Raw genomic sequence first — 27,974 nt, forward strand, 5'->3', positions numbered from 1 at the left:
TGGCCAATCTCAAACTCATATACATTGTGTTAGCAATAATCACCATGCAACCACTGTGTGACTTTTCCTCAGGGGCAAAAGACAGCAACAGAGGATGATAGGGAGTTTTAAATGCATGGATCACATGAATCATAACATTAATATAATAAAAATGGAGTCCTTAAGATCTTTGACTTGGAAATATCCTTTATTTTTCAGATTTCAGGAGTCATCTTAAATTAGGATTATGGAGTTAAGATTATGTATACTTGAATGTCTATTAATAAGTCACAGAAGACAGAGCTTTATTGTTTGTGCAAACTATTTTATATGATTAGTGCAGGTATAAACAAAAGGTTTTTGCCTTCTTTCAGAGATGCTTTTGCCAAGTTAGTTTCACACCAGTATGAAAATTCTCTATTTTATTCTTACCTTTCTATTTTATTCTTAATTTTTATCTTATTCTTTTTTTATTCTCTATTTTATTATTAATTTAATTGCATACGGATTTTGGAATCTGTGATCAACCTCACATGGCATTGAACCAATGTTCTCTTGGCTTGATATTTCAATAAAATTCAAAATGGTTTGCAATGATTCCTCCAACCTCTGTGACAATTTCTAGATTTTTTGGTGTGAGCAGCAACTATTTCTTAAACAGATACAACTGTTTTCTCAGCAAAGGGATCACCCTCATCTCTGCTTATGTTTCAGATGTCAGTTTTGTTTGTTCAACAGTGGTAGTGTTTGCTCATCAGTGTCTTAGGAAGTACTGCTGAGAGGCACTGCAGACTGTTTTGTTGCACAGTTCATTACAGTCTGCTATTGCTTTAATCTTGCCTTTTATAGTATGATGTCAGTGCTTTAAACACACTTTCTCATCTTCCTTTTCTTAAAATCACGCTGGTAACGTCAGAACAGAATAGCTTTCATTACAGTGGCTGCTGCTGACTGCCCTGCACTGAGAGTGTTGGACTGAGGTTGGTACAGGCCAGCAGTGCTGCTGTAGGCAAACATCAGACTTTTCTCCCTTTTTATTTCTTACAGTGGTGAAATACGGCAGCTGTAGCAGGTGTTTCAGCTCCTGCAGTGAAATTTTTTACCTAGAACTCGTAGGTCCTCTACTTCCTTGCTTACGCTCATGAAAAATAATCAAAATTTTTTTGTAAATTTATCAAATTCAGCACTCAGGGAAAAAAAAGAACATTCAGTTGTTAGCAAATTATTCTGTAATGATGCATCAAAGCACTCATGGGACTTACTAATACACCAGTTTGGACTATACTTCCAATTTATAATGCCTAGCCTTATGCAAGAAGGACAGAAACTCAAAAGAGTGGAAAGACCATCTTAAAAGGCTTGATCTCTTCTCTGTGTAATGTTCTAATGAAGCTAGAAAACAAGGCTGCCATTGTGTAGAAATGGGAAAGGACATAAAAGCAGATATTACCTTAGCACAGCAGGGAAAAGCTTGGAAGATGGCCAAGAGCTTTTCTGTTTGTGTTACCATTAATGAAAAATTATTAATTGTATCTCATGAGATCTAAGCTTGGGAAAAGATTAAAAAGGAGAGTCCATAAATGCTATAGAGCATGTGACATAGTAGTTGTACATACAGTAGGAATAGTCTGGAGTATCAATAATTTATGGGACAATGAAAAACAAAAGTTTAAGGTAGATCCAGGATCTCTCAGTCAGAGGAATCTGTGAAGTTACACCCCTGCATCAGTTGATTAAAAATTGATACTAGCAGCTTGGAGAATGCTAAATTGGGAAAGGAATACAGTAGGTTATCCTGTTGTAGTGAAATAATTTTTTTTTTTTTAAGAGAGAATTTTACAGGCAGCTTTATCTCAGACTTGCTCCAGGTGTAGCTCCTATGTTCATAAGTAGAAAAAAATAATGATAAAAGATTGACCAACCATATGGAGATCTTTAAAGGTTAGTACAGTTTCTTAATTCTTACATGGGAAATTCTTGTACATTAATGATTAAATTACTATAGGCATAATATCAATAGGTATGATGTAAGTTTTATCACTGATGCTGTGTGGTACAAAGCCTGACTATGTGTGACCTGTCTCTTTAGTACCATCAGCTTCCAGGTTTCACTAGTGAAAGATGATTTCACTCCAGTAACACTTGATTGTTTAGTTGATGCTTAGCTCTTCGATACACCTGAGCTGTGCACTGTAAGCAGCTGGAAGTGCTGAACATTACTAAAGAGTATTAATAAGCTCAATTAAACTTCAAACTACACATGATTCTCACAGAGCCTCCATATGTGTTGGATTTCCACACAAACCCACTTCATTAAAATCTTCTGTACACTGATATCTCCTCCTACAAGCAAATTACTATACTTGCAGTTTTCAATGTTGTCACATGCATAAGTCACATGCAAAGAGGGTATCCAATGATTACATGGGTAAAAACTTTCCTGTATTTTGAGCAGCCTCTTTAGAAGAAGCTAGAATAATAGAAATGAGTAAAAAGTCCTACATTTCGTTTTTTTCTGCAATGCACCTGCTTTCTGTAATTATAATTATGGACCTACTTTTTCACCCTGCTACATTTATCCTATGAAAATTCCAGTAATTTGAATTCCAGTAATTTTTTTCTGCCAGAAGAAAATTTGGCAGAATATGGTTTTCTACAGAAGGAGCTATTCCTTCTAGAGCCACTTGTGTCTGCCAGAATTGTGTACAACCTAGATGTTTTGTCCTGATTATGAAAATCAGTAATAAAACTTCACTCGGTATCATGCCTAACACTGTACGTGAAAGTAGCAGCAAGAGTTTGTGGGAGAAACCAGAGGAGTCAAGTGATAATTTTCCATTCAAAATCTAGTATCATGACAATTTAATTTGTCAAAAAAAAAAAAAAAAAAAAAAAGAGTAGAGGAAAGCTAATGTGCTTGGGCATCTGTAATTCTTCCTAATCTGCTCTTGACTTTTCCACCATCTAGTGTTTACTCTGAAGATATGTTATTGATGCAGCAGGAAGCAGAGGCACTGCCTAAGTTCAGTGTATTGAATGTTCTTCAAAGCTGATCTGAAAAATAAATGCCAGATAATAAGCTTAACATTTTTTATTGAGAATGATATGGAGCCTGACTACCCTGACAGTGATTAAAAATCCTGAGAGATTGATCTGAGACATGTTGAGAAAGTTCAGATTTTGAGAACATACACCTGTCTGCCAGATGTGTGTTATGGCAACAAGGGTGAGGAGGGAAGACTGCTGTGATAACTAAGCTTTGGATTTTATTTTCAGACTTGAAAATGTAAATTACAGTGAGTGCATGGTTTTGATTCTTCATAAACCCAACTTCTTTTCATCAAACTTTTCTTAGCTTTGCTTCTTGATTAATGCACTTGCAAATACATACATCTGAAAACAAACATGTTTTCATCTGTTATGTACAGCATCCCTAACACATATATTTGAGCATTAAAAGAGCTGCAATCTGTTTGAACATATGTCATGCAGAAACCTTTATTATTGAAGCCCCTGTGCAGTAAAAGTTAGAGCAGAGATTCCATAAAGTCATTCATGAAGTGAGATCTCAGTAGTGGGAATGGCCACATAACAAAATTCACTCACAGTACAGTACAAGACAACCACATGAAAAATGTTCTATGAAGACTTCATGGACTCCAGCTGGCCAGGACACCTCACTCTGAGCTGTTGCATTAGAAAGTGATTTTCTAAATAGAAACTTCAAAATAATTTGTGCTGCAGATTTTGAAGCCCTACCTGTATAGCACATTTTGTGTGGGGATTCATCTGCTCATGACTGAGAGAGAGCATAGGAATGCCTATGAGTCACAAAGGTGGTTTCTCACAAAGATCTGGTGTGGTTTGCTAACAAACTGAGCTTCTCCTCACAGGCCAATCTAGTGATCTCCCTGAAGAACATCAAATTATCAAGGGCTTCAAAACCATGTTTGTGTCCAGGAGGACACAAATATTATAGCAACAACTCCAATCAGCTGGTTTTTCATATTTTTCCTTTGATACTGCTTGAAGACTTGCATACAGCCAGACCATACAAGTACTCTCCTGGACTCAACCCAGTAACTGGAGCAAGATGCTCTAGCTCAGTATTTCTTCCGTGACAGTGTATGAAAATGTATTTCTAGAGAAGAGTGTAATATCAGAATGACAATGTACAAAACTTCCCATTTTACTAATGCACAGCAAGGTAAAGACTTCCCAAAATCTTTGAATGAGGAGAAAAATGGCTAATTTCTTCTGACAAAAACAATCAACCAACCAACAACAACAAAAGCAACAACAAAACACCCACAAAAAGGCACTAACATATTTCATTCCCTGTCAGGATTTAGGGAGGGTGAGCCTCTGCTGCCTGGAAGCTCTGGGGCAAGATGCTGTTCCCTCTAATGGAGTGAGCAATACACTAAATATGAAATGAAGCCTAAGTTGCCTAATTAGCTTAAAGACATGGCTAGCAAGGGAACATGAATCTAATAATTAGTAATGCTTAGTAAATGGTTCTTGACTACTTTGACAATTTTTTCTTTCTGTTTGTCAAAGAAAAGGTATCCAGCAAGGGCAAGACAAAACTGGAAAAGCAAGACGTGTTTCAAACTGGATTAGCAGAGGTGTTTTAGGTGTGTGGACAGTTCACGATCATGTCAGGAATATTCATTTTAGCACGAAAAAGGACAAAAATGTGCCTAAACCTGAATCAAGAAACCCAGTCTTCAGTGGAGGAGGATTTCCAGAAACTATTTGAAGACTTTGGTATACTTAATGTCATTATAAAGAGCCCAATCTCACAAATGCTGAGGAGGAGATTTTATTTTTTTAACCACTGACACTGCAGGGGTACCAGGACCATCTGAAAGTGTGTTCAAATGCAGCTGGTGAAGAAACAGAGCTCTGGGACATGGGGAGAGGAGAGAGAAATAGTGAATAGGTGGGTGGTTGGGAGCAGTTGCTCTAAAGTAGGAGGGCTCAAGGACAATTTTTAGGAAGACTGATAATATCAGGTGTGGGCAGAAGCTCAGGAAGCAGAAAAGGAAGAGCAAAAACCATTGGAAGAAGGAACAAAATGAAGACTTCTGAAGAACAGAAGTAATTTGAGGGAGGAACAGTGAATTAGAAGATAGTTTATGGTGCTTTCAGCTTTTTCTGGGGCATAATAAACCTTGCCTTGCATTTAGATTAATAATTTCCTCCTAAAACATGCAGCTAAAGTAGTTAAACTGACTGACACATTAATGGCTGTACTTCTCTTCATTGACTCTAGAAAGATCTGGTGGTGACTTCGTGAATATAGTGGGTGACTGCAGAGGTAACTACACTAGAGACATTTCATTTTCAGAAGAGATAGAGATAACTCCATATTTTGTGCACTAAGCTCTGTCTGAATGTGATCTAAGCTAGAAAGAGCTACAAAACTTGCCAGACAAAGGATCATCCTTCCCTTCAATAGGGGGACAGCCATTTCAGAAAAAGACTGACTGGCTCTGACAAGAGGGAAAGACCAAGACAGGGAAGCCAAGCCAGGCAGTCTCCTGAGCCACTGGTTACCTCCTACAGGATGAAAGGGAGGGAGGAAAGAGGGAGGGAGACATTCTGTAGCCACACCTCACAGCTTTCTAGGAGAATGCTGGCAATTCAGCTTCTGAGTCACAGTCCTGCAGAAGGGGCGGCATTTGGAGCAGAATGGCTTGAGTCAGTCCTTGAAATTGTCCCAAGTACCAGCTCCCCAGGTTTGATGGAGGCAAATGCATTCAAACTGGGGCACAGGACGTAATTCCATGTTTCTTTATCTGTGAGAGGTTGTTATGCACTTCCAGCTTTAATATTCTGTCCAGTCCTGATACAGTCTGAATCCTTTAGCCTCCCGCTGGAAAAAAACAAAAAAGAGTTTAAATTCATACCAGCAGCATGCACACATTATCCTGTTGTGCAGTCTCAGAGCTGAGGCTACAGAACTATGCTGAAGGCTTGTGTGTTCGAGCTCCCCAAGACTCCCTTAGGCCCAGGGGGGATAACAACTTTCATCTCTTTGCACTGTAGATGCAGCACAGACGTTGTAAATTCAATGATGTGGTTTGGAAATTCGAGTTTTGACTCATTTGGGACAACAGAGCCATCATAATGAACAGCAATTTTACATTTCTATGAAACAGAAACATATTTGCACCAGCTTAACAAACTGGAGAATCTATCCAGAAACAGAATCAACATTCCCAAAATAAAATCAAATAATACAAAAGAAGCCACTAAGATGGTTCTGCAGTCATTATTGTGGCAAAGACAGCAAAAGAAAGCATACTGTGTTAGACTGTACAATGTACTTGGATGTAATTGTACCATTTCATCCCTTCTGCTAATGCAATTAGGGTATTAAAATATTGCAGCTTTCTCCATTTCCTCTGACATAAGTGAAGGGGTATGATCAGGCACAGGACAGAATAAATACATTTACTCAAAAACTCCATAAAAATTCCAGTCAGTTTGTTTCTCATGTAGTGCTTATACTGCTACTGGTATATATAAAAGTTGTGCTGGGTTCATAAGGAAACTAGTCATATTGAAATGATTAAAGATGACCAGAAGGAGAATTATCTAAGAAATCCATAGTATTTTACGGATGAGCTGGCATATATAGTATTTACCATACCATAACTCATACAAGTCTTACTTACTATCCTAATGAGTGACAATAGCATATCTGGAAAACATCTGCCCTGGAAAAGGACACATCAGCTACTCTGTCTGCTTGAAAAATGTAGATATAGTATTACTCTATGTCAGCCATGCATATCATATGTGGTATGAAATGTCTTCTGTGGTAAAAGAATAACGAGTGCATGCTTCATCTCGAAGTGCCCCAGAATAGATTCTGGTGTCCTTTCTCAGGATGAGTACCCCTTACTCCCTGAGTAGTCTAATGGAAAAAGGGGTACATGTTTTCTGCTCTGCAGGAGTTCAGGCTACTTTATGAATTAAATCCCAGCAGGGCTAAAATAATTTTCCAGCAAGTTACTAAAAAGCATTTGCAATTTACTATAATTATTCTTCATGTTCTTATGAAGACCTTGGCAGTAGGAAAAAGAGACGAAAGCTTACAGAAGGTATTTCTTTTGCAAATTTAAAAGAAAGCACTTAGGTTACCATGGCCGTTTATATAGCTGCTCTCTTTTCCTTTTCAACTGTCATGCATGTTTTGGCTGGCATGATTACAGTATATTCCTAATCCCCAGAAGAACATTTTTCCCATCAGAACCAGCAGCAGCTGCGGCTTGAACATGTTTATCAACACACCCACCTGTGTTTTTGTCATGGACCGCCAATGATGCCATAACTCCTCCCGTGCTTTCCACTATGTAGGTGTTTGTAGTGTCTTTCCAAAGAAGTGAATTTTGAGAGCCGGGATGTTTTAGAGTATTTTAGTAAAGTGAACTTTGCTTTAGTGAAAAAACTCCAGAAGGGTCAGACCTATGGCAATTACAAGAGGCAGTAAATACATCCTGCAAGTTTTAGAGCAATGTAGTGTCCAGCCCTCCACTCTTTAAAGAACATCTATTTTCTGCAATCAGCGGAAGTTTTTTTGCTGTTACTTTGGTCACTGCTCTCTTTTTTACATAAACTGCTAAAATACTGAACCCAGCAGCATGTTAGGGTTTGTTTTCTGGCTCAGGATACAGATAGAGTAATGGGAAAAAGTTAGCATTGTGGGCATCTTGAATGCTTGCGATAATTCACTTTCTTCAGTAGTTATGCTTTGTTATTAGAGAGTGTGAACATTTTCATTCTTATTAACAGAGTGATCTTTAGCCAAGGAATTATCTAATAGAACAGCTGGGACACTTTGAAGCAAGCTGTGAACTTAAATTAAGTTCACAATTCAGAAAATTTTGCCTTGTCTTAGATTTTTCTTTTCCTTTCTTTCTTTCTTTTTTTTAATAAATGTAGCAGTGATCTAAAATATTTTTCACTGACCCCTATTCTTATCAGGTATTCTTATATTAACTTAACTAAGGAATGTAAGGTGGAGATAAAGATCTGTGTGGCAGATGTGATGCTAGTGTTCATTTAACCCAAAGTTCCAATTTATTGTGTTCCCTAAATGTAGGGTTTCATGACTATCCCACATGCCTTTAAATGACATTTTTCATCTCCTTACAAAGGTCTGTTCTCAGATAGAAAATGCTGTGGTCTAAACTAGAAATGTGAGAAGATTTATATTTATTATCTTGTTAGTTCCAGAGGAGGAATCTACCAGCACTTACAGAAGACTGAGCAGAGTTTAATGGCAGTTTATGGGCTCTGTCTCTTAGCAGAATCATGTACTGTTTACAACTGTTTCCAAGACATGCAGGTGCATTGTGAGAAAATGAGCCACTACTGAAGTCATATTGTAGACACTTAGTTACAAGTGTTTCAGTCACATAGCAAGAAATTAACAATGCCGCATTTGTTTTCTTTTTAATATTTCTCATATTTCTTATTCTCATTCTAAAGGAATGCATTCTAATCCAAGGACACATTCTCATACATTCATTAATCCTGCTGCTCTAAAATGTTTCACATGAAAACTCAAAATCAGATGGCTTTATGCGTTCCAACTGGGCTTTTGTAAAACAGGGTCATCCTTGAACTTGTCATCTGCTGAGGTATTAAATTCCAAATTTCACTCAATTACATGATCTTAAGAATGTGGCAAATTGCCATTTCTTTCTCAACTTTGAACAAATGTTATTGCATCTAACTGTTTAATTTCAGGAATCCTTCAATTATAAATGGCCTTTAGCAGGAAGTTGTACATCTTCTAAAAATTTACCTATGAAAGGAATGTAAGTGTTCCTTATTGTATACATTCTGCAAAGACTAAAGATCCTTTTTTTTCTTATCCCAGAGTTTAGCAAACATGATTTAACAAATTAATATTTATTTCAGATCTGTATGCAGTTGGTTTTTCTCACATTGGAAGTCAGTATTATGAAACCTGGTACAGTGCCTTTGCAGAAAGGTTAACTGGTCATTAATGTGATCCATTTATTGAAGCTACAAATCATTACAGCAAAAAGTATTCTAATATGGAGCAAAGTCTGAAATAAACAAACTCTTCAAATGAAAAAAAAAGTTAGTAAAATAGAATTAAGCATGTTATATTAAAAAGAGTTGTTTCAGATAAAACCATAACTCTGTCCTGAAATAGCTGTATGCAATAAATTCCTTCTTGGATAACATATTTTTGTTTTTCTAAAAACAACTTTATGAGATGTTCTTCATGTCTTTGCTTCTGTAGCTGTACTCAAAAACTAAGTTCACTGGATTTTTCTGACTGAGTTTGCAGGAGGTATCTTATTGCAACATAACAGTTTCACAGAATGTGCATTAATTATGCTACGATTATAAAAATTATAAAAATTAACTGAATTGCACAATTCTGCTCTCTGATTGTATGCAGAATACTGCTAGCCATAGAGGGTGTATTGCTTATTAGAGCAGTTATATTTCACCCAAGACGTTTCAGACCAGCAAATCTGCATTTTAAATTTTTTATGAAAAAGAGATAAATTATTTTTCAACATTTCTCTCATAGCTGTCCTTTGTCTCAGTTGGACTTTCTGCTGAAACAAAATGCTCTGGACAAGTGTGTAATATTGGACAAGACCACCTAGGACTATGACTGGGATCCTTCTCGGCACAGGCAGGGAGATGGTGGTGTTCCAAGGGTGGGGAGTGAGCTACAAAGGCAGAGCCAGCTCCCTCCTGACTGGCTGTGGAGGGAGAGTGGCAGGGCTTGGGAAGTGGTTGCAGAAGGAACTGGGAAGAGATAAGGAAGCAGGGCTGGGACTTGAATAGCTTGGGGAATGGGAGAGGGCAGCTGGTGAGAAGGACAAACCTCTCCCAGAAAAGGGAGACCAAGAGAAGTGAACAGCTGCTGCAGCCGCAGGGATCCCAGGAAACAGTAGCTGGGAAAAGGCTGACTTGAAACGGGACCTACAGGAGCTAAGCCAGGAACAGCTGAGCAACTGCAGGAAGGACTCCTGGGGATCTTCCCACTGCAGGTAGAAGGCAGCTCAGGCACCCAGACACCTTGAAACCTTTGCCAAGCACTAGCAGAAAACATCTTTTCACTAAACAAGACGTGAAATTAACACACCAGGCTTTTCAGTTATGGGCTTGTGAGGGGAAAAATGGGCTTCTGAATTGTCTCAAATTGGAATCCACTCCTGGGTATAAAATGAGGAGGCCAGGAACAGCTTGGATATTCTGTGGGGAAGTGCAAAAGTCTCTGCTTGGCCCTCCTGCTGTCACAGGTGGAGAGAGATAACAGGAGAGATCTGGGCTGTCACTTGGTATGGACCTGTTGGAGACCAGACCCCTGCATCAGATCATCTGCATTTCAATAACTCAGATGTTTTCGAGACCAAAACATTCTAAGACATTTCTTGTCATAGAGAATTACACAAAAATGTTATTCCTTTGAAGCCAACTAGCACAGAGTAGCCTGTGTCCATGCTGTTAAACCCTCTCATCCTTCAAAACTGGCCAGTCTTATGCAGCTGCCTACCAGCAAGTGCCCATGACCTACAAATTTTCCCAAGTGATGACAGTGAGTTGTCTGAGGGAATAATCTTTGGTCCAGACCAGAACCATTCCTGTAACCCTCTACTACATCGTCTGTTGAGTTTGACTTCTTGGGAAGATTTTCTAAAGCTATTAATTCACTAGAATGTTTAATTTACTAAAACAGACATAGCCTAAGGGCTCTTTCCAACCAAGCTGAACAAATCTGAATGGTTCAGCCACATTGTGTCTTAAGAAATAGTTTGGGATTGAGGATACTTGTTCAATAACTGAATTTACACCCATTTCAGCCATAACAGATTTGTACCAGTGAGTATATTTTCAAAAGTATATACAGGTTATTTTCTTCTTTTCCAATGTCAGTAATGACAAAAGGGAATGTTGAGGTTTTGTCTTGATATGTTCAACTGAATAAAAATAATTTCAGATATTTCAAGCTATATAGACTCATGGATCTCTTTTATGTAATGACCCGTTTTGTCCATTGCTTTAATTGGTTTTGTCACGGTCCTGCCAGAGGGCTGGAGAAGAGTCAGTTTGCAGTGGATTAATTTTGGTTGTATCATCTGCCTCTCTATCTCCATCACCATACAATCACAGAACGATTTGGGTTGGAAGGGACCTTAAAGATCATTTAGTTCCAAGCCCCTTGCCATGGGCAGGGACACCTGCTAGACCAGGTTGCTCAAAGTCCTGTCCAGCCTGGCCTTGAACACTTCCAGGAGTGGGGCATGTACAATTTCTCTGGACAATGTGTTCCAGTGCCTCACCATCCCCACAGTAAAGAATTTACTTGCTTGACTGACTGGGCCTACTGTATCAGAGCAAACTACTCCTTCTTGGACGAATTAAGCAAGAGTCAGCTAAGCTGAATCAGAACTAAAATCTAAATAATGCAGAGGTAGCATTATCAGGAGAGGAAGGTAGGTCAGCACTACTCCAGAGTGACTGTAGTCACCACAGGAACACAGCCTGGGGCAGGGTACTGCAGAAAGCCCAGGTATGAACTGCAGCCATGGCACAACTCCATCCAATGTTGGCAAGCTCCTGCTCCAAAGTGACTGCTGCTCTCCCTAACACGATTCTCCACTCAGTTTTCACTGCAGGCTTGGGCTGGTGCCAGGCACTCTCAATTCAGCATTGTATTCAGAATAGTTTGGAATATCGCAGTCCATTTGGTAAACAGGGATGTTGTGTCTCTGTTAGACTCCGCCTGCTATTGACAGCTTTGGCTTCTCTCTAGCATCTTGGTGGAACTCAGATTTTAATTTAGAAATCTTGAAGTCTCTTCCCTTGACAGTGAAACACTTGTCTCCTGATGATGTAGGCTCATGAAGCTGAGGGTCTTTAGGAGGGAACTGCTGGTGGAGAGTTTGCTGTGAGGCATCTTCCATTTTAGTAATTCTTCTCTGCTAGCCTTTGAATGCATTGTGAATCCTTCTATTACCATCACAGATGAAAGATGATGAGGTGAGCATGGACTAAGGCAATTTAAAAAAAAAACTTAATGCTGAGCTTGTACCAAATTTCAGAACTAGAGTTTTGAGCTGGCATCCAATATGAAAGACTAAATTCAAAAATTCTTCTAATAAATAAATAAATGAAAAAGAAAAGCCCTCAAACTTGTAGGAATCAATAAGTTTGTCTAGAAGAAGCAAATTTTAGGGGATTAAACATGAGCAGTAACATTGCTGAAAGTTTTCCAGTAGATAGTACATATATATTTTTCCAACAGTACTTTACCTGGGTGTATCCAGGATTGTGTTTTTCTGATTGCCCAAACTGGCAGAGCACAGGGAAAGCTGTGGGTTGTGGGGGGTGAATGCTGGGCATGCTTTGAATGGAAATGAAAGTAGTGAAGAAAATAGGAAATTTTGTGCATCTAGGTTTCACCATGGAACTAAGCAAGAAGATAAGCAGAACTCTCTAATACAGTACTTTGTATCTGTATTAATGTCTGCATTTCTGCAGAGTTATTTAGGAACTTCTTGATGAAACAGATACATGGCAGAATTCAGATATAAGCACAAATCTCTGTTAAATAAGCCTTCTAGAATAACACATTAATCCAGGAACAAAGATTATGTAAGTGAATGTTTTTGAAAGTACCCCATCCTAGTATCAACCATGTATTTTCCATAGGCTGAAAATTCGTGAAGTTGCAGAACCTCTTTAAAGGAAAGGTTTTAAATACTTGTTTCAAACACTGGAACAGGTATAGACCACTTTCCTTTAACAAATCCATAATTCATAGTAAACTATTCCCTAATCACTCACATATTCAGCACAGCTTGTTTACTTAGTTCCTCATTCATAAGAAAGCAGTATCACAGCATGGTAGCAGGAAATAAAAGGGATTTACAAAGAACTGGTCACAGAAGAGGTTAAGTACAAAATCTAATTAAAACCACTTTGAAATGTTATTTAGTCTCTGTAACAGTGTAGTGGATTTCTTTTGGGGAATACTGAATGCTTCAATAATTCCTGACAGAAATGTATATTCCCAGTTTGTCTTTACTATGATGTATAAGCTTAATTCATTCATATGAAAAATTTTTTAAAAACCATTTTATTAATGGTTATCTAAATTCTACAAGAATTTTCATAGATAGGTTTTTCTTCCTAGATTAGCTGTTTGTAAGGTACTAGGAAGATCATGGTTTTAAACTATAAAAGCTATTCACTTCCTAAGTGAAAGTGTGCAAACTGCCTGAAAAGGATTGTTTTGATAACCTTGATGTAGGGTTTTCTTCTTTTTTTTTTTTCTATTTAAAGACCCAGCTGATGTGTTCATGTTATAATGAAAAATAATTCTGCATCAAAGCTGATAAATATAGGAATTGTAGAAACTATTTGGTAGATATTTTGGTATAAGGTTTTTAATCTTTAGTTAAAAAAAGCCTAGGTCACATTCAAAGCACTCATCTAGTACATTGCTATGAGCCAAGCTCATGGAGATCAGATGTGTGATTATAAGTATGATTCTGATTCACTTTGTGTACAAGTGACTTTTGAGGAGGCACAACTCTGTGATATGCCTCTGTCACTTGAAAAAGATACTGCCAAGGACACAAAGTTCTTAAATACTCCACAGCAAACCCAAAACTTTCCAAAACAACGGTAGGATGGGAAGTTTCCAGAGCTAACTTTTAAACCAATGGGAGGCTACGCCTGAGCATGAGAAATGAACCAAGAAAAACACAGATTAATTCATTTCCACTCTGATCCAAACTGGATTTTTTTGAAGCTGAAGTCAGTAGCAGTCTCTCTGTAGGCTTCCATGGGCCCATGCTAATTATCTAACATGAGTTAGTTTCTCTAGTAAGCTTCCCTGTGGTTTTTGGCTGCTTTCTGCAAGCCATGCAGCCCGAATAAAACTCTTTCCAGTGATGCCAAAACTAATGATACCCTCTTTTTCTATTTTTTGTGATGTATATATGTGAAACGAGAATGAAGAAGAAATCTCAGAAGGGAATGTTCAAACAGCACACAGAGCCATATAAGGCTGGAGTTTGCAGGCTTTTATCAATCAGAATGGCTCTGGGTTTTCAGTTCCCCAAGAGCCTGAGCATTGGGCCCAAGAACTTCCTGCAGAGCTTGAGAAGTGTAGTAAATGAAGAAAGTTTAATACTTCTCTTAGATACACATAATTATGCTGTTGCTTTCTTCTGTTCTTTTGACAAAAGATGTAAATGTTGTTTCCCTTTATTTCTCTCCTTAGTTCTTCAATTTTTTCAAGGAAAAAGAAGAAAGAGAACTGACTTTCTACCAGGTAGGAGGAAAGACACATGTTATTTTGTTCCTGGCTTTTAAAAGTAGATGAAGGGATGGGAAGAGAGAGTGAGAAATCACAGGCTCTTCAATTTTCCTCTTAGTTCTGCTTCTGCATGATACTTATGTGTTGCATGCTTGTCTTCTTTTTCCTTTGTCTTATTGCACCATTTTCTTTTCCTCTGTGCTTTTTGCTTACTTTAGTGATGTAAGCAGCAAATCTTAAGAGTGGTTTTATTTGTGCTTTACTGATTAAGGTCAGTGTAACTAAGCTCATTGTGTAACTTGGCCTCATATAATACAGAAGTAGAATTTGGTGAGTGAGAAAAAACAACTTTTTTTTTGCAGGAAATGCACTTAGGTATTAAGAAAATAGACATTTCATATGCTGTATTAAAACTAGCTGTCAAATTCTTTTTCAACACTGGATGGTTCTTATTTCCACCCTAAAGCAGAAAATAAGAAAAAGTGATGTTGAAATAAAGGCAAGCCTTTTTAACAAATTCCGTTTCAGTGGTTCTTGTATCCTGTTCTGGATTTTTATATACTCATTCTACTCTTTGAATATGTCTTGCTGATACACTGCAATCCAAGCTTGGCAGCTGCAGACACATTCAATTTATACAGATTTAAGCAAAAATAATAGATTCTGAACCTAATTTTCCTGTCTCAGGTCCCTCATTTTTCCATAACATTAAATACGTGAACGAGAAGCCTTTTGTATTGTCTAGGATCTAGGAACTAGCATGCAGTTCGTTTTCTTGGAAATCTGCTAAATTTGAGTGCAACTAAACAGAAGTCCCTGCCACAGAAGTGCTCATCCATTGCTGTGTGAATTACCCTCAAACCATTCCCTGCCCAGATCTGAACTTCTTTGAGGTTGTCTTTGATAATACTGAGCTTAAAGGTAGCAACTGCATTTATACAAACTCCTGCCGTATCTAATGACTAATGAGAGAAAATTCAGCAGGAGAGTTGTTTTCTTCAATTTTTTTTGTTGTTATCTTTCAAGATTTAATTACCTAATTCTTATCCCTTGGTATGACAAAGAATTTGCCAAAAGCTGTACACTGGTGCCAGCATTAACACAATTTGTATATTAGCAACCATATAATAATATCAAGCAGAATTCATCAGCCATCAATAAATGTCCATCAAAGTCACAATATCTGCTTCTTGCATTGAGCAAAGATAAAAAAAGAAGATTGAAGAAAAGATAAAAAAACAAATGTTCTTCAGTAACTCTTGGAATGAAAATGTAATAACTCTACAATACTGTAATAAGCACAGTAGAAATGCAGTGACTGACACCTGGAGTGACAATCAAAAGTCATGCAAAAGTGAGTTATCTGTTGTCTGTACAAGTTTTGCATAATACTATTTTGCTTATGATGGAAAAAAACCCCAAGTTCTCAGTTTCCCAGGGAGTTAAAAATTAGACTATGCCATTCTTAAATAAATGAATATGGTGTTTGATTCCCTGGTAATTCATTCCAGGCCATGCCGTTACTGAAACTGTCCATTTTATTTTTACTGCTGAGTAGGCAAAACTTGGGTCTGAGGGAAATCACATGCAGGGCCCATGTGTTACACTTTGGTGAGCAGCTCAGCCATGGGGCTGTGGGATTCTTTGGTGCTCCTGCAGCAGCTCTGCAGTGGAGCACCTGCACATAGTAGGGTGTGCCCACCCTGGATCTACAGGCTCTGAAACCCCGGTGTCACTAGCCCTGGGACAGCCTTCGTGGGTCACCAGGGCTGCACATCTGCCCGAGGTGAGAACTGACAGGCTCCTCACAGCCACAGAGCTGCAGATCCCGGCTTTAGGATATTGCTGTGTTTGGGGAAAATTGCCAAGAGCTCCCATCAGCAGCTGCCTTTGACTTGGCCTAATACAGACTGAGTCCTTTTGGTTCACATTTGTGCTCTGGGTGAGTCTGACCCCTTGCTGGACAAGAGAAACCAACTTCTGTCCTGGGGAACCTGGACTGATGGAAATAAATAGACAAAGCAACAGAATGAAACAGCATTTTAGCCATAACCAGAAGAAATGTGGCAAAACAACAAGCTCACCAAGCGCCCTGAAAGGCAGAAGAAAGTTCACAACACTGGAATACAAGGGAAAGTCTCCAAATGACTGGAAGATTTAACAGCAAAGTGAGAAACTACAGAGAATGCAGAGTGCAGCAGTCGATTTAAAACAGGCAAAAGAAGGTTGATGGTAAATCAAGCTGAACTTCTGCATCTTGGCTCAAAATAATAGAGGATCCATGAATCTGCCAATGTTCAAAAGGAAGATGTCAGCAAATTAATAAGAGGTTAAAGGAAGAGTGTGCGAAGAGGGCGTGGAGGAGAGTCACTACACACAACAGGAGTTAATAATCAGGAGAGCCCTGGGGATGATTGATGAGAGAAACTGAATCTTGGTACCAGCAAGGGAGTCAGTACATAATTAGCTGGCTTTCCTGATGGGGTTTGATTTGCATTGCTGTATATTTAATAGCTGTCAGTGGATCTGCAGTCACAGAGTCAGAGTCAGTCTGGGATGAGGATGAAAGAGAAAGTAGAAGATCATAGGGGAGCAAGCTGGCCAAGACCCAAGAAAGAAGTTGCAGAACAAGGAATCACAGACAAAGAGGAGAAGAATCAGTAAGAGAGGAACTCAGAGGAAGGATTCCTTCAGCAAGAGCTAGAGGTATCAAGTAACAGAAAGAAACTGTAAGGGAACAGGGTGGATGATATTGATGACTTACATATTCTTTAGGCCACTAGCTATTAGAAAGAATTATCTCAAGGAAAAAAACCTCCTGGAAATAATTTTCCTGTTTCAAAGAAAATTCACAGAGGTAAAAAAGTACCTACAAAGATCTGGTTTTGTATGCAAAAATGTTGTATTTGATGCATGAATTAAATGCTCCCAAGCCTGGGAATATGATGGGATAAGGACAGACTAGGGGCCCAATTCAGCAAAGGAATAAGAAAATTCTTGAGGACTTTGTAGGAAAAGTAACTGAAAGCATGTAAGAGGACCATTGTCCCAAGGAGGTGAACATGATCAATCATCTCTGAAATAAGGAGGAGCAGATATCTGAGTATCTCATTTAACTGGTTCCCTCTTAAATTTTTCTTTATCATGCAACAGCCTTAAAAATAACAGTGTTTTCTCAATTAAATACTGAAACAGACATTAAAGGGTAAGAGGGAAACTATCCAACAGTGCATAAATTCTTGTTGTGCTGTGTCCATTTCAAATCTCCATAAGCAGCAAAATAGTTATTGCAGAGTCACTGCATCAGTCAGTTGTTAAAGGGTCATAATTAAGACTATATATACACTAAAATCCTGTTCTTTATACCAGTTCTAGGGTATCAAGCTTGCATGTAACTTACTGATTTTTTTAAACTTCTGTCCCCAGCACAAACCCCTCAGCATTTAAACAAGGATTTCCCTTTCATTCATGTACTCTGCTGCTGAAAAAAAAACAGTTGGGTTTTTTTAGTAGAGAGAACCAGAAAATATGAACATGAAAATACCTAGTTTGCTTTTGCACAAACCAATATCTCATAGAGAGCAAAGCATGTCTCTTCCCTGGACAACATGTTGCTTATCAAATTTCAGGCCAAATAATCTTTTAAGGGTGAATTGTACATTTTGAAAGTGGGAACTCTAATTTAATTACAATCAAACAATGAAAGAGGCAAAAGGTGTAAGAAGGAAATTGTATCTCCCTGTCCAGAGCACGATGCTGTACAATCTGTGCTGTGACTGCAGAATACAGGAGTGACACAGAGACATAACCACACCTTCTGATAGAAATATATTGCACTTGGAAGATTTCAAGAGCATAAACATTTTCCACAAGTTCCCTCAAGCTTTCATATTTGCCTTTAACAATCTTCATTTTCCAAAATGGTCTTTAGAGTAAATAAGTCTAAAACTCTGTCAAGGAAAACAAAAAGATGTGTTAAGCCAGGAAGAGATTGTCTTCTTAAGTCACTACACATGATGAAAAAGTTTCTGTCAAATACTTACAATTAAAAAGATTGATTAAAAAATTGACATAGTGCAAAATCATTGAAGATGCCTAAACATTGAACATAATCTATCAGGCAGGTGTTACGCTGTGACTTAAAATGGGAGCTGCCAAAATTGTGTTTGGAATTGTATTCCACCATAGAAACACAAAATTTGAAAGGGACCACTGAAGATCATCAAGCAGAGTAGCCTAGACATGTCACTCAGGATTGTATCCAGGTGGTTTTGAATATCTCCAGAGAAAAAGACTGCACAACCTATCTGTGAAACCTGTGCTCTGTCACCCTCATAAGTATTTGCCATAAAATACAAAATATTTTCTGAAAGAGGCTGAGGATGTTTAAAAGTATATGGGAAGAATTCATTTTTCTAAAATATAAACTTGTTCACATAACAATCAATGCTACAGCCTATGAATTTAAAGAAGAAACAAACAAGAAATCAAACTAAACTTATGTCTTTTAATCTAAGAATACCCAAAACCCAGTCTTTCAGATAGCAGTCCAGACATGAACAGGAGTAGAGGTGAACAAGAAGTTAGAATTTCATTTTAGATGTAACTTTACATATATTTTAGACAATACTGGTTATATTCTCTTTTCCAAATACACTCCTCTAAGTTCTTGAGTCTTGATTTCCCTCCTTTAAACTAGATAGTCTTTATTCATGATAATTCAGACACAAGATAATAAATTAATTATAATACATATATCATTGTCCAGATTAACCTGTGAGTCCCTAATTTGAACCAACTTTGAGTTGATCACAAACCTTCTCCTTGGAATTCTGCTGAAGCGTACTTTACAAAAAATGGAAAATCCTGTCAAGCAGCAGTGAACATCCATGGAGTAGGCAGAAGAGGACTTCCAGAAAAAAAAGAAAAAAGTCTGAGAACTGAAGGAAGAAGTCAAATCTCTTGCACTAGCTATAACTCTCTATGAATATATTTCCAATTGCAGTTGAAAACTCTGCAATGCAGACATGTACTGTACTCTCCTTTTGCTCTATATTGCAGAGAAACAGGCAATTCTTGGGCAGAAGCACAATCTGTTTTAACCATTTACTTTAGGCTGAAGTTCACCATACATTAAAAGTGCCAGGCATAGAATTATAAAATCATCCTGAGTTGGAAGGGACTCACAAGGATTGTCCAGTCTAGCTCCTGACTCCACAAGGGCAACCTAAAAGTTAAAGCTTAGGTAAAAGAGTGCTGTTCAAACACTAACAAACTTGGGGCCATGACCACTTTCCTGGGGAGCCTCTTCAAGTAAACACCCTCTCAGTGAAAAACATCCAATCTGAACTTTCCCTGGAGCAGCTTTAAGAAATTCCCTTTAGTCCCATCACCTGACACCTCTCTGCTCCCCATCATGAGGAACTTGTAGGAACAATGAGGCCACTCCTCAGTCTCCTCTAAGCTGAACAAACCCAATATCCTCAGATGCTCCTCATAACTCGAGCCCTCTAGTTCTTTCACCCTTTTGCTCTGCTTTGGAAACATTATAGTATTTTTATATCCTTCTTGTGTTGTCAAGTCCAAAGCTGCAGGCAGTACTCATACTGAGGCCGCACCAATGCTGACTACAGGGCAACAATCACTTCTTTTAACTGGTGTCTCAATGTTGAATACAATGAGAGTCTTGAACACAACTTAGATGAAGGCATCTGATCTGTAGACATCTCCACTGGGAAAGAATAATCCTGTCCTTACAGTCCATCTCAATACATAGCTGTAGTAAGGCTGGACTCCTAAAGAGGGCATTCACAGCCCGGCATTCAAAACAAAACCCCTTGGGCTAGACCACACATCCTTTTGAAAGTGAAAATGGTCACTGCTCATGCCTCTTATCTGATGGCTGCTTTGGAAAGTTCATTCAGACAAATCTGTGGGACTCCCTTGCATACAGACAATATCACTCAGATGGGCAAAATAAAATCTCTTGCAGAGGGTGAGATTGCAAAAGGGTTGCCTTTTATGAGAGCCAAAAAATTAGTCCTGAAGTAGCTGAATCACTAGGGATCAGAATAATTTTCTTCTTTTACCTACTGGCCACAGAGGAAGGCAGATAAAGCATGAAAACCTGAACTGGCTCATTGGTGACACCCACAACAGTCAGGTTCATCGTAGGTGACAAACTCCCAGTACTGATAGCTAAGAGTAATAGATATGCATATGTACAATAAACTTACCAGTCTCAACAACTATTTTAAAGTCTTAAGTGGCATTTAAGTGGCAGAGTAATAAAATGATGAATTAAGTAAAGACTTTGTTAGCTGGCCTAATTCCCAGAATGTACTGTGGTAATATTTTGATGTGAGATATTAGTAAGTGATAATTTTTGGAAGGATTTCTGACTATTTTTCCACAGCCTCTGAGCAAAGAGAATGCCAAGATATCAGGAAGAGGGAATAATAAATTAAAATTCCACCCTGAAGTAAAAGTGCTTGGTTTATGCTTTCACTGAAGATTTTACTTCTGACATACCAATGTCTCTGGATTTGTTCAGAGTAATCAAGAAGTCCTGTGTGTTTCCGAGAGATAAGTAATTACTAAAAGACTAAGAAAATAGTCTCAAAACAGCTGCTGGGTTTTAGGAGTGCTAGATGAGATTCAACAGTCTTGAAGCTGAAGGGATCGTTGTGATATTTGCGGCCCTATGGACCACATGAGATGGTCTGAAAAGAATTTGCATGTAAAGTGTTACATTAAAGTCTTCCATTGTGATGAACTTTGTTGAAATAAAATTAGCAATTCAAAGGATTTTTTTCTGCCTAATAAGTGTAAACAGAAAGCAATATATGAATCAGAATTGCTCCCACATTTATATACATGGGAAATCATTGTCTTACACACATATTCTGCCTCAAGGCTTGTTCTGAGTGCTGTTACAGCAGGTGTTGAAGAGAAGTTAAACTGAAAGACTGTACTGAGAAGAGTCTGGAGAATGGTAGTATCCTTTACAGTTGTGTGATCCTCAAGCTCCTGTGAAATGAACCATAGCCATTCCCTTGACTAAATTGGAAAAATTTGCTTGCTCCAGATTCTGCTGAAGGTTTATGTCTGTACAAAATGCAAAAAATGCACACCAATAAAATCATCCATCCCAATAACTCTGCACATACTCTCTTATTGCCATGCAATAACTAAGTGCTTTTTGGCAGATGATGAATGACCTTTTGTCATGCTTTAAAATTAAGCCTATTTTACAACAGAGAAAAGTAAGAACCCAGATACAATTTACTGAGATTTAGGGGCTGTGCCTGAAGTGTATTCTGGGATGAGTGTCCTCCTCCACATATTCCTGGGCTAATGCCCAAACATAATAGATCTCTTCTCTCTTTTCTCTCCTCTTCTTCTCTTCTTCTCTTCTTCTTCTCCTCCTCTTCTTCTTCTCTTCTTCTTCTCTTCTTCTTCTCTTCTTCTCCTCTTCTCTTCTCTTCTCTTCTCTTCTCTTCTCTTCTCTTCTCTTCTCTTCTCTTAGAAGGGGGTCTATCTTCCTTGAATTTCCTCTACAGAAAGTTGCTTGTAGCCCCAAAACACCAGACCATTGTTCTGGGAAAATGCAAAAAAAAAAACCCTCAAAGGAGTTTAAAAGCTGCTAAGATTAGTTTTTCTCTGATATATATGCCTTTATGCTGACCTTGGTCCAGTTGGTTACAAGGTAAGGTCCTTAGGACAGAAATCAAGTCTTCTCAGCCTTACACAGGACTGACAGTATAATTTTAGAGGAATGAATAAAATGACTCAGTTAATATTTAATCTAACTTTGATTTCTGTTTCCCAGCCATCATACTTACTTGTTCTCTTTTTATGACACCACATACATTGCTTTCTATTTCTGACAGAAGAGAGTTTATTCATACCTTGCTCCTCAATCCGCCGCATGAAATGCACATAGATTTAAATATTAGAGCATATAAACACAAATAGTCTATGCTTTTTATAGCTTGACACTACATCTAATACTGCATGGGGGATTAATGGTTCCAAGACAGGAGACTGGGAAATACTGCCTTTGGTTTATGGTTAGGAATTTCTGAGGAACGGTACTTCCTTCCCTACCACATAAGCACTAATGAGAGCTAATAAATGCATAAACACAGATATTTGCAAATGCACTGTGATTTACTGTAGATAGCACTACAAGTTTGAAGCTGACATCTCTTCTCTATTGTTACACTCCAATATGCCCACAGATAACTGGGAGAACGATGGGCAGGTAGACATTCAGATATATGCCCCTGGAGTGGAGAATCAGGGAGTACTTTTAGTCTCAGGGGAATCTGGTTTCATACAAGCCATGGGCTGATCCGTGCACTGGAATGAGACTCAAGGTGAGGTGGTCTGCAAACTGTGTGGGCATTATAGGGCATTTCAGCAAAGTCCCAGTCTGAACAATCAAGGAACCAATATCCCAGAAGGTAGAATGTTACACACCTGCATGTCAGTCATACAGTCTGAACACTTTGAAGAACTGTAAGCAAAGTGATGTGGTTTGTTCTTCTTTTCTTTCCTTCTGTAGATGATTTCCTTCTCCTTTTTGCAGAGGAGACTTGCATGCACACCTCTGGTTCTTGGTTTTGGGGAATGACAGGTTCAGAAGGGCACTGGTCATTTATGAATGACAAAATATGTGTTAAGGTATTAAGGTAAATTGAGAAATTTTGTTCTTAGCTATACTTCCCTGGTGCACTGCATTGTAATCTCATGCCATGGAAAGGCTGGTGTTAGCAGAACAAGACTATGTGAGTGCTAAATTTAATAAAAAGCCCAGGTACAGAAATTTTGTGCTAACAGTTGATGAACAAACAGGGCTAGTGAAGCCTCTCTGCTGTAACCTGCTTCATTTGAGCAGATCCTGGACACAGTCAGACAAAAGCTCAGTGAACACAGCAGGCCTTCCCAAAAGAGCGCTCCAGAGGTCACACACCTATGTTCCTTACAACTTCTTGTGTATAAGGTAGCTTAGATTTGTTTTGTGGTCATTCTAAGTAGTAGGATATTTTTTCCACTGATCTTTTAAATTCCATGCCCTGTCTGTTAGGTGCAAAGAATGAAATGATATCATTTCAGAGTGGGGGAAGGAACACAAGTGCTGAACAAAGTTTCAGATGTCTTCAGTCATTTTGCAAAAATGCACTGATTTGCTGTCAAGGCAGGCTGATCTTTAGCACTGCCTCAATGTCCTCCAGAAGATTCTGCAGTCTGTGGCTGACCATCAAGGTAAACTGTTGCTTCATGTGCTTCATATTCCTAGTGTATTGATCAAAAAACCTTACTGTGAAAAACTGGAAAAAAATACCTAACATTTCTGATCTATCCAGCTGTTCATGCAAGTATCCTACATATATCCTAGAGAGCTAGGACAGCTGTTGAATAGGTAGTTGGCATGGGATTGACAAACTAAAGCCAAGAAATTATAAGCTTTGTCTTGGCATTTCACTTTAGAGCTGGACATCCTTTATGTGGCTGAGAAGTTATCATTTTATTAGACATTTGACTTTTAGCAATGTGCATTTATTTAAGTAATGTTCTAGCAATACCCAGGTCTTGGGTGTTAAGGGTTTGCATTTGTTGGAATAAAGAGGGTTCAGCACTTTGCAGGCTCATAAAAAAACCCCAAAACACAAAGAAGAAAACCATTTGAATATGTTTGTTGAGTCACCCTGTGCATAGTCTACTATGGGCTATCATAAAAGGTTTTCACTGCGCTGCACATATGACCAGCTAACTATAAAATGTAATATTAAACATCCAGTCCATATAAATACTCTTAAGATTAAACTGTTGCATTCCTAACAGATCTCTTTATCCTGATTCCTTCCAACTTTAACTGGGAATTCTTTGCACTGCCAAATGCAGTGATAAAAATATATTTACTTTGCTTTATTTAACAGTTGAAATTAGAACTAGATAAAATTTCAGGGCGAGCCGAACCAAGCTCACTTTATTTTTCCTAAAAGTAATAATAATATTAACCAATAAATCCAAAATTAAATTACCACTTTGAATGATGACCAACACTGTAAAGGAGTGTGAATAGGTTAATAGTTTTCCTTCTGAGATATAAGGTATAAGCAGGGTCAGGGTATTTTCATAAGATTAGTTCATACTTGGTTGAAATGAAGCCTAAACATCTTCTAAATATTTCATGGTGTTTTTTCATAGTAAGATTACCTTCTCTGTCACAGTGCTGTTTGATAATTTTTTATATCAATCTGGTTAAAAGAAATAGACAGACATCAGGATTTCCACATTGAATTAATTTTTATGTCCATATTTAAAAATGCTCAGCGCTTCAGGATATGCTTTACTAGATGTATTGGGATGGGAATTATCTCAGTAGAACAGGGTTTTAGAGCAGAGAATCAGTACAAAAACCCTTTCAAATACAGATTTTTACATTTTGACCCGACTAGCATATTACTTTCTCCTAATACATCTCTATATTTTTTCCTGTCACAGAATAACCCTGTGGAAGCAAAAGACATGTTGTTAAATTCCTGACTTCTACAATGAGCAAATGTTTTTCAGACTTGCCTCCAAGGATATTTACTGTGAAATCACTGGGGTGCAACACAGAATGACGAACATCACGTCCTTTAAAAAGAGTGTTTATGGGAGCCAAATATTCACTTTGGAGTTTAGAACTATTAATTCTCTTACTAGTGCTAAAGGAATGGGAGTAAAAGTAGTGTAAGGAGAAGTTTATTGTGACTCCATTCATAAAGGCCAAACTTGAAGGTGCAGAGTTCAGAAAATACAAGACTTCCCTCCTTTGCCAGTTCCTCTCACTTTCTCCCAGCAAAGGCAGATGACTTCAGTCAGAAGTCCCTCAAACAAGATCTGTTGCATCTAGATTAACAAGAGTCAGCATAACCAAACCCATGGCAAAAAAGTGAACTCATCTTTAGGTATAACAATTACAGTTAAGAGCTTTGAAAGTATTCTCCTTCCCCACGCACTAATGGTTTCTCTGTTTGGGCTGGGGCCCTAGCTAAATCCATCCCCTGGAAAACCTGCCCTTCATTTAGTTAACTCCCAGAGTTAACTCTCACGGACTGGTCCACCTTTCCTGTCCCCTTCAGCAGACCTAGACACTAATTTTAGAGAACTTTTACAAGCAAAAAGTTAAAAATTGACTTCCAAATGGACAAATTGGGAGGATCACATTTGTAGCTGTTATCTTTAAGTGACTGAAAAATGTCTTCCCTAGGACTTAGTTACCAGAAATTTGAGTACCCTGGCAGAGGCTGCAGCTGTTGCACTCTCAATAATTTCCCATCTTATCTCTCTGGTTATAACTGTGTGCCTGCAGCAAAATAGAGTCTGAGTAATAATAGGAAGTGCAGTGGGAGCATCCAGTTCCTTGTGTCGAGCGTGAGGAGAACCAGAACTCCTGTAAACCGCCCAACAGTCTGGGGCAAGGTTAAGGAGGGAAGGAGGCGCTTAGGGAAAATTATGCCCTTCTCCCTGACCCCTCTATTTACAGCAACTTGGAAAAAAACATTTTTCAGCTTGCTCCTGATTAGGCGAACTCTTGTTAAGTAGAAAAATAATGACAGTTGTGTCCATGGCAGATATTGAAGGTTTCCCATGTACATGTCTGAGACAAGGACTGTTAAATACCCATCTATGAAGTCCCCATGACTTTGTTTTTCCTTTATTAATAAGGTTGTATCACAGTGTTTTTAACTGCTCAGTTAAAATAAGTATGAGTAAGGTGAGGCTTTTTCATTTGAGAAATTATATTTTAAAATGACGTTTTTCTCCTTCCTTTCTGATTTTATGATCTTAATTTATATTAGTTCAAGTTTGTTTTCTAACTATCAGTTGCATTTTGGATTTTAAATAATAGAGTTTTGCTGAAAATGTTTATATTTGAAATGTTCATATAGGCATTAAACAAAAGATAGAGGCCTAATTATCTTCATTATGGGGAAAACACACTTTTAGACATAAGTGAACTTAATCTGTGTACACAGCCAAAGCTCTTTCCCCCCCATATAGAAATTCCACAGTTATAAAAAGCTCAGATGTTTTGTCTAGGCCTACTTTTCCTTCAGGATTTTAAGAGAAAATAGTATCCTTTAGTTGTGTGAGATATGTCTCCACAGCAGAACACTGAGGAGCTTGATGGGGAAGTGGGTGGTGTTAGGGATACACATCCACAGTGTTCATTAGCCCAGTGACAAATACAGCACTTCCCCTGGGGAAAGATGGATTGATAAAAACAGTTACATCACTCTGACACCCCTACACAGCACTCACTTGGGTTCCTACATTTGGAAAATTTGTCCTGGATGTACACACAGAGGCACACACATACACACACACACACACACATATATACACTTAGACACATATTTATGCATATTTATTTAAAGTTAAAATAAGTTTCATCATTGCTGAAATTGAAATCAACTTTCTTTTGCTCTGACCAAAAAAAAAAAAAACAAACCAAACAACTTTTACTCCAGAGACAGCAATACTTGTATAACCATTCACATGAATTTTATATCTTAGAACACTTTCATGAATTTCAAGTAAAATAGTCTATCTACAGAAGCACAAAATACATAAACAGACAAATGAAAACAAAGTAAAAGCAGTTTTTTATAAAAAAAAATTATCCTGAATTTTACTTCAAATTTCTAAACCTGGAAATTTTGAAATTATCTTACAAATGCTCAACATACTTTCATGCATGCAGCTAAAGATTAAAAAAACTTCAAATCCACCTCTGATGTAAATCAGCGCCTGGACTTACTTACCCAGCTGCTAGCCACTTTGTCATCCTTCAGTGAAACATTTTCAATATTCTTCTTGCAATAGGTAATCTAATTAAGATGTATAACATAGCAGCCAGGACCATATCATTACTCTATGTAAATATATATCCTCATTTCCAGGGGTGCTGAGATCTCATCATGCTTCTAATAGGATCATTTTTTATATTAAATTATATTAGTCTTACATTATCTCCTATCTCATTGCTCAAGTGCCACATTCCCTGACACAGCAGCGTGCATGCAGTTTGCTGCTGGCTCCCTGGAGTATCATTGTGAGCTAAATGTGAGCACTAGTCTTCTAACAGGATACAGTTATCAGTGTGAATTTTTAACTGGTAGTATAAGACGAACTGATTTAATTTAACTAACATTTTGGTCATCTGTCTGAAGATTCTTCAATGTAAAAATAAAATCCCTGTTTCCAGAAATCCTTAGCTTTGTACTTTGCCTCTAGTTAACATCTGAATCAGTCAGATTTCATCAACCAGCTCTGTGCAGCAGCCAGTGAATTAGCAAGGGCAAATCTGGTTCAGATGACTCATTTTTGGGATTTTCATCCAAAGTTGTCATGAGAAAGACAAAATCATCAGCTGTAATGTAGTCAAAGCTGAAAATTTAAACAATAAAAGTTGGGAACGAGCCTGGATGTAAGTAAAGACAAATATTCTTGGGAAAAGCAAATTTTTCCTGAAATGGCCAGATGAATGTAGAGAGCCTACAAAATAGCTTAGTGCTCGCAGTGGGGAGCAAGCTGCTGTTTTGCATGGGTAGGGAGGGGAAGAACACTGTGAATACAAGCAATTCTGTTCCGGATGGAA

The 27,974-nt window shown here is 38.1% G+C and overlaps 1 long non-coding RNA gene across 1 annotated transcript; it reads right to left on the reverse strand.

Annotated features, from left to right (window-relative positions):
* Nucleotides 1-27,415, reverse strand: LOC116452756. The gene is made up of 3 exons (XR_004243593.1): nucleotides 27,139-27,415; nucleotides 7,289-7,458; nucleotides 1-5,860 (listed from the first exon to the last, which is right to left on the reverse strand). It is a non-coding gene; the product is annotated as an uncharacterized LOC116452756 (long non-coding RNA).
* Nucleotides 27,416-27,974: the final 559 nt, after the last annotated feature.

Source organism: Corvus moneduloides, chromosome 1, assembly GCF_009650955.1.
Source record: "Corvus moneduloides isolate bCorMon1 chromosome 1, bCorMon1.pri, whole genome shotgun sequence".
In the NCBI taxonomy this organism is placed as follows: Eukaryota; Metazoa; Chordata; class Aves; order Passeriformes; family Corvidae; genus Corvus; species Corvus moneduloides.